This window comes from Protobothrops mucrosquamatus, unplaced genomic scaffold, assembly GCF_001527695.2.
Source record: "Protobothrops mucrosquamatus isolate PMUCROS unplaced genomic scaffold, P.Mucros_1.0 scaffold_213, whole genome shotgun sequence".
Taxonomy (NCBI): domain Eukaryota; kingdom Metazoa; phylum Chordata; class Lepidosauria; order Squamata; family Viperidae; genus Protobothrops; species Protobothrops mucrosquamatus.
The window spans coordinates 2,057,735-2,065,478 of NW_015386289.1; the positions used below are offsets into that span (position 1 = coordinate 2,057,735).

Genomic DNA, 7,744 nt, shown 5'->3' on the forward strand with positions numbered 1-7,744 from the left:
TTAACCAGTGGAACAACCTGCCTCCAGAAGCGGTGAATGCTCCAACACTGGAAGTTTTTAAGAAGAAACTGGACAGCCATTTGTCCGAAATGGTATAGGGTTACCTGCCTGAGCAGGGGGTTGGACTTGATGACCTCCAAGGTCCCTTCCAACTTTATTATTATTATTATTATTATTATTATTATTATTATTATTATTAAAATGAAGACCAATTTTTAATCTTATCATTAGACACAGGAAAAGCTTTTGACAAAACATATAAGAAATACATGTTTGCTGTGTTAGGTTTGAATTTCCTTTGAAAATCAAAAAAATGAATGAAGATATTATATGAGTTGCCCACATTTAAAATAAAGATTAATGGTATGTTTTCTGCTACTTTCCCATTATTTAGAGGAACTAGACAAGAATATCCACTTTCACCCTTGCTTTTTGACATTTGTATAGAACTCTTGGCTTGTGCTATTAGACAACATGGGGAGATTTACAGAGTAATACATAATTCAGTTAAACATAAACTGCTTTTATTTGCAAATGACATTCTTGTGTTTATTTCTAAACCTCACTCTATAATTTCTGTATTGAGGCAAATAATAGACGCTTTTAGTAAAATAGCAGGATATTCTATTAACTGATCTAAATCAGAACTGATGCAAATAGATGGAAATTTGGTTACCATTCATTTAAGGAATTTTAATTCCATACTTGTACCAAATTTGTTAAATGTTTAGGTATGTGTTTACTGAAAGACATAACACAATTAGTAACAGGTAATATAGTCAGAGGTGGGATTCAAATATGTGAACAACCAGTTCTCTGTGTGGATGCCGCTTCCAGAAGTCCATTCTGGGCCTGGGCAACAAAAAATTAGCTACCAGTTCTGCCAAAGTGGTGCGAACCAGCTGAATCCCACCACTGAATATAGTAAAAGGTTTCTTCAGATATAGATAGATGGGAGTCGTTAAACCTCACCCTTTGAGGAAAGATGAGTGCTCTCAAAATGAATATTATTCCCAGATTAATTTATATTCTGAGAACAATTCCTGTTCAAATATCTGGATTCCCCCCCCAAAAAATATACAGTACTCTTTGTTTATATATTTTAATGGGGTTCTTTGATTCCAAGAATAGCTTTACAGAAAAAGCAATCACCAATTAACAAAGGAGGGTTCCATTTTTCAAATTCGGAGCTACAGTTATAAAGCTATGAAATGTAATGCCTAATAAAAATGGATTCAATCTTTTTTCCTATGCTAAATTGACTATGATAAATCCTAAATTCCTATGCTGAGTCAATATCCCTGCTTTCATCCAATGTTTCCATATTAATGCCTTTTTTCATAATTTTTAATGTTGGATTGGAAAAAAGATGACAATATGGAAATATTGGATGGAAGCAGGGATATTGATTCTGGAGTCAGTAATAGACAATGAATATAAATTTTTAACGTATACTGTGTTAACAGATAAATATAGCCTATCAGATGCAACTCAGTTGCAATTGTTGTTGTTAGTTGCGAAGTCGTGTCCGACCCATCGCGACCCCATGGACAACGTTCCTCCAGGCTAAAACATTGGTTAACAACATTATTTGGGCCAGCAGCATTTTCAGTTTCTGAAACACCTGCGGTGAACCAAACACATTTTTGAAGCATACTATTTGTTTCTATAGGTATTTATCAATAAATCAATTTGATATGCAGATGTTAAAGAGATGAGTAGAATACAGAATTAGAGGTTCCTATATTGCTTAGACCAGGCATGTCAAACTTGCGACGTCACGTGACATTGCGCGACGTATCGTGACTTTTTCCCCATTGCTGGTAATGGGGTGGGCGCGGTTTCAGTATGATGCATCCAGCCTGTGGGCCGGCAGCTTGACATGCCTGGCTTAGACCATAGAAGAATGTTTTAATTTCTATAGGAAGAGTACCACTGGACCTTAAATTATGGTTTATACAACATTACATCTGTATAGAAAAGGATTGTCTAGGATAGCAGCCCCCAACCTTTTGGGCACCAGGGACCAGTTTCGTGGAGAGAGTTTTTTCCATGGACCGGCAGGGGTGTGGTTTCATGTGCTGCCTGCATCCCATGGATGGGGCTTCGCTTATTTGTGTGTCTGGGTTTCTGGCATGCCACGGCCCAGTGCCAGTCCATGGACTGGGGGTTGGGGACTCTTGATCTAGGACAGCATTTTGCTGGAAATGTAATAAGGACAATGCTTTTCTGTTCCCTTTTTCTGTTATTTTAAAAGTAATAAAAATTATTTAAAAAAGGAAAAGATAGTAGATAGACTAGGAGGCAATAAGGGAACACTGCTGAGCCTCAGTCCAGTGGTTATTGAAGCATAGACTGATTGTCATAATAATTTGATCCAGAATTCATAATTCTGGCCATCAAATCTTTTTGGGGACAGCCATTTTGATCGGATGGTAATTGAAAGTATAGGATGCTCTTTCCATTCTCTTCTGAAGGAATCCCCAAACTAGTATCTTTAAGTTAACAGTGGAGAAGGCATTTCTAGTGGATTGTCAGAAATCACAGTAACTATACTGTTGTGTCCTGAGCCTGCAAAAGCAGGCTCGGGACGTTGCAATGGTCCGGGGCTTTGCAAAAGCTGCCCGGGACCAGACTGAGCGGCGCCGGCCTTGCGCGCATGCGCAAGGCGGGAGAAGTGCCTGTGCTCGGTCGCCATTTTGTCCGGGGATCTGGGCATATAAAAGGAGGCCTGCGTGCCGTTGCTCTTGTTCGGGGTGTGACTAGCTGAAATAAAGACTGTTCAAGTAAGATGTGTCTTCAACATTCGCCATCAATGCAAGGACTTAACATATACTGTCCCCTATCTCTGACTCTTAGGCTACCAAATAAAGAGATAGACAAATAATGAGAACTGATTTGACCCTCAGATGTTTAGATATTCATCCCTCATCCATCTAGATGCCCTCCCCACTCCCCCCCAATATACACATTAATGAGATTTAGGGAGCAGTCCAAGTCCATTAGACTCTAGGCAGCTTACAATATTAAAAGCCAGTAAAGCTGTAAAAACCCAGAATATGCATGTCCAGAAAAGATCCTCAATCAAATTAGTAAGGATGAGATAATATTGGGACCAGAGAGAGCAATTCTATTATTGAAACTCATCCAAACAGAGGCCCAAGGCATTCTCACCATAAGCCAAACAATACCAAACTGTTATTAGTCCTTTCTCTAAGGCAGTGTTTCTCAACCTGGGCAACTTTAAGATGGATGGACTTCAACTCTCAGAATTCCCCAGCCAGCAAAGCTGGCTGGGGAATTCTGGGAGTTGAAGTCCATCCATCTTAAAGTTGCCCAGGTTGAGAAACACTGCTCTAAGGACTATTTCCACCTGCCATTTGCCTCAGTAAAACTTATGTAGAATATATCAATGATTTACAGCTATATACCGGTAACATTGGTTTCTTTCTACTATTCTTAATAGCATCAAACGTGCTACCTAAGGTTGTCACATCACTATAACTCATGAAAGGTTTGCTTCTGACTCCACTTCCATGGGAGAAAATACTATCAAATGTAGCAAGACCTGCAACAGCATTTTCCTTTTTACTGCATATGTTTAAGTATTAGAAGAAAAAGGTCTATTGATTTGCAGTTTGTCCTGTACAAATGTGTATTCTGTGAATGGGTTTTATAACTTGAGACACTAAACTGGATTCCAACTGGAGGTTTCAATGAAGTTAAATCTACGGTTGGATTCTTTCCCTAGGTTCAAATCCTAAATCCACAAAAACTGTTACATGGTGTTAGATTAATTAGGAGAAAGTGTCTGGTAGGACAGGGATGGAGCTAGTAATTTCTGGAGCTAACAGAGATGATCATATAAAGACCTATCTGTCCCTGGGGCCTCAGAGTGGACTTGGATGAACAAAGAGCAAAATAGTCAGTCCTGTTGCTCTTCCCTATGAGTAGCACAAGTCGGTGATCTGTTATTGGGGAATTTTGGAGGCAAACCATTCAGAAACAGTTCGGTTAAAATTTGCTTTACAAAAAGAAAGATGACAGATGAAAAATATTCAAGCGTTTGCTACAGTAAACAAAAGTTAACAGATAAAAGAGAGAGAACTAGGTCAGAATAATTTATCTTAATAAAGAAAAGCAATCATATTCAAGAGATTGTGCTATCCTGTCTGCTAATTTTTTTCCCCCAGACATCTTGAAATGTTCAGCTGGGCTTTACTGGAGGCAGAATATTTTATTAATGCATTAATAATGATCTATTGATAAAATTATTCTTTTTGCTCTAGACATGTTTTCTACCCTTTGTAATATGTGCCGTTTTCTTGGCCATGCCTACTTTTAAAATGTAGCTATACATTTGTCTCCAATGTGGCCCTTCATCCACAAAAGACTATCCACCATTACCCTATTAATTTAGGAAGGCTAAACTATTTCACACTATAACACACATTGAGACCCAGCATGGAATTTTGCTTTCTTTATTCAGAACCTCAGAAGACTGAACTAGAACAAGCTCATCATTCAATTCTTACCTCCTTTACAAATTTGATAATGTTTGCAGTACATTATGATGACTTTTCAATTCACTCATAGTAGGAAGACTGGTATCTTTGCCACTCATTCTATTGTCATGGAGACAATGTTAAAAATGCAATACACTTTAATGCAAAAAAACAATTATTATCATTAAATATTTTCTGGAACACATCACATCAGACTGTTTCTACTTTGTGGCAATAAAGGGCTTGGATATGACACAGTAAGCTAAAAGCTGGATGAATGAATACAACTCTCATATAATATGTAATTTTGAATTGCCTTGTTGAATGTCATAAATGTATTTCTTCATTCATTCATTCATTTAATTCATTGGCCACCCACCTTACCATAAGGTAACTCTGGGTGGCTTACAAACATAAAAAATAGATCTAAATTAACTGAATAAATTAAACCAAATATTAAAATCTAAGGACATGTGGGGAAGATGGGGGTGGAATGGGGGGAGGTGGGAATCTGTTGTTACTCGATCAACCACCTCCACTGGGGCCCCAAGCTGACTGGCAGAGCCACGTCTTTAGGCCCTTACGCAAAGATAAGAGGGTTGGGGCAAGATGTTCCAGAGGGCAGGAGCAACAGCCCCATCAGCCGGAATACTTGGGCTGACAGGACCCACAGCATGCCTCCTCGGCCGGCATGAGTGGTACAGGCCAACCCCAGTCAGGTGAGATGGTCCCTCAAATAACCTGGACCCATGCCATGAAGGGATTTAAAGGTGATTACCAGCACCTCGGATTGCACCCAGAAGCAGACCAGTAACCAATGTAAGTCATGGAGCAGTGGTGCTACAGGGGCCATTCTTGGCCCCCCCAAAACTGCCCACACCACTGCACTCTCCACCAGCTGTAGCTTCCAAATGCTCTTCAAGGGTAGCCCCATGTAGAGCGCATTACAATAGTCCAACCATGAGATGACCAAGGACTGAACGACTGAACGCAGGAAGTCCTGATCCAGGAAAGGCTGCAACTGGCGCACAGCACAAATCACCTAATGACACAGGGAAGCTAATCAACAGCAAAGTGTGGACACTTGCATTTTTATGAAAGTAAAGATAGGCGAGTCACTCACATCACAAACAAGGAATCGCAATTTAAAAAGTTTTCAACTAAATGAATCCATCTTCTGAACAGGTCATATCTTTCTCTCAGTTACCAACTCAAGATAAAAGTCAAGAATAGACCGAAAAGATATTGAGAAAATACAGTACTTTGGGCAAAGGTAACTGGGGTATGGAGTCTTGAACTCCCTCTTCAGTGCAGGAGTCCTGACAGAAACAAAGGGATTCCTCTTAAACTGTTCTATTTATGTTTGAAGTTTTTGACCCAGGACTTGGCATAGCTATCAAAATGGATCTGGCCAGACCTGCATAGACAAATATCTAGATCAAAGCAGGAGTATGAGCAGCTGTATTAAAAGCTATGGAGTGGGAAACAGAAGGCACTGGCTTATTGATCAGGCAAATCGGTAAGTTGGATTCCAGAAACAAAATGTTTCATGAGTAGTGCCATTCAATGCTATATGCATCATGATTCTCCTCAGTGTCAAAGAGTTCTGTATACATCATTTATGGTACCTCACCATATTGTCCCAGGCTAAAGCCATTAAAATCCTGATTTAAGACATCAAACTCCTGACAAGGAGGATAATAACTGATGACATCACCACAAAACAAAGCCCAAGCAGTTTGATTTTATGTCAATTCAAGTGCTGCCAAGGTTCATTTTCTAGGTTGTTTTCATAGTTGCTTTTTATATGCTGATTTTAATTTTGTTTTCTGTTTTATAATAGTACTTCATTGTTACATAAATGCTAATGTGGACATTCAAGAGCAAGAACAAACACTCTGCAAACATATCTTTTATAGCAGAATGAAAAATACATAAACTAATAAGGATAGTTGAGATAAGCAAATAATAATTAATTGCCTATTAGTTACGAATTAAATTCTTATAATTTTCTCCGTGACTCAAAAGAAACACATTTCACAAAAAAGCTCATTAGTTCCTATTGCATTTCAAAGCTGATTTTAATTTAGATAAAAGGTCAGAACACAATGTGCATGCAAGTCTATAATTTATTCTGCTATATGGATTAGTATTTCGATAAGCAGATCTAGGATGAAAGAGATATGTGTGGCTATTCATTTATGTTTGCATTGGAAGAGAAAGGACCACAATTCAATGTTACAGCAGACATTGGCTAAAAAAGCTGAGTGATCCCTGGCATGTCATCTGCAGAAAGAGTAAGAACGAAATCCTAGATAGCAGCTCTAAGTCAATCAGTCAATCAATCAACCAATCAATTGTTCCAATTTATTTTAACCAAAGATCAGAAACAAAGTAACATTTGCATCCCAATAACATAAAAAAGAGACCAATCTGAGAGCTTTATTCAAAGCTGCAAATTAACATAGATCACACTGAGATGTGTGGACCAACTATTTTCTGTTTTTAAACTTCTTTATTCTTCAAGCACATTTTAGACATTTGTTACTTAACATGTCACACTACGGCAAATTGATTCTTTTTTATTAATTTTGTCTTGAAAGATTATCTTTCTACTAGATGTAAACTATATAATGGATGCCTTCTTGTTTTGAATATAGTATTAATTTTTTATTGTCTCCCATCTTAAATTAATAAGCTTAATCATCACAAAGTCTAATGATTTCATAAAGAACCAGCCACTTCAATTTCTTGTGCCCAGGAAGTATTTTGTGATTGCTGAACTGAAATAAGCATAAATAAGTTGACTAATAAATATTATGCAATCCTGCAAAGAGAATTTTCAGGTACTATGATTTTTTTTTAATTTATTCTATTAAAATTGTTGCAACTACTTGTTGTTTTCTAAGATTTTTTCCTGAATCATTAACTTAAAAATGCCCAAGAAGTATTTATTTATTTATTTATTTATTATTCTAATTTGTATCCCGCCCTTCTCCCGAAGGACTCAGGGCGGCTCACAACATTATTAAAACAAAGAAAAACCCACACACCCCACCGAATAAAACCAAATTAAAACCAAAATTTTTGTGTTGTGATGATTAAAATTGCTAAAAAACCCAATTTAAAAATCCTCCCTAGGCCAGGCCCGCTTGTTGGAAAAGCCATGTCTTGAGGGCGCGGCGGAAAGTAAGGAGATCCGGAATAATCCGGATCTCGGGGGGTAGTTCGTTCCAGAG

The 7,744-nt window shown here is 38.0% G+C and overlaps 1 protein-coding gene across 1 annotated transcript in view; it reads right to left on the bottom strand.

Moving 5' to 3' along the window:
- The window catches only part of SLC24A3 (solute carrier family 24 member 3), a 58,897-nt gene that overhangs the window by 49,204 nt on the left and 1,949 nt on the right, over positions 1 to 7,744 (bottom strand). The window lies entirely within an intron of this gene.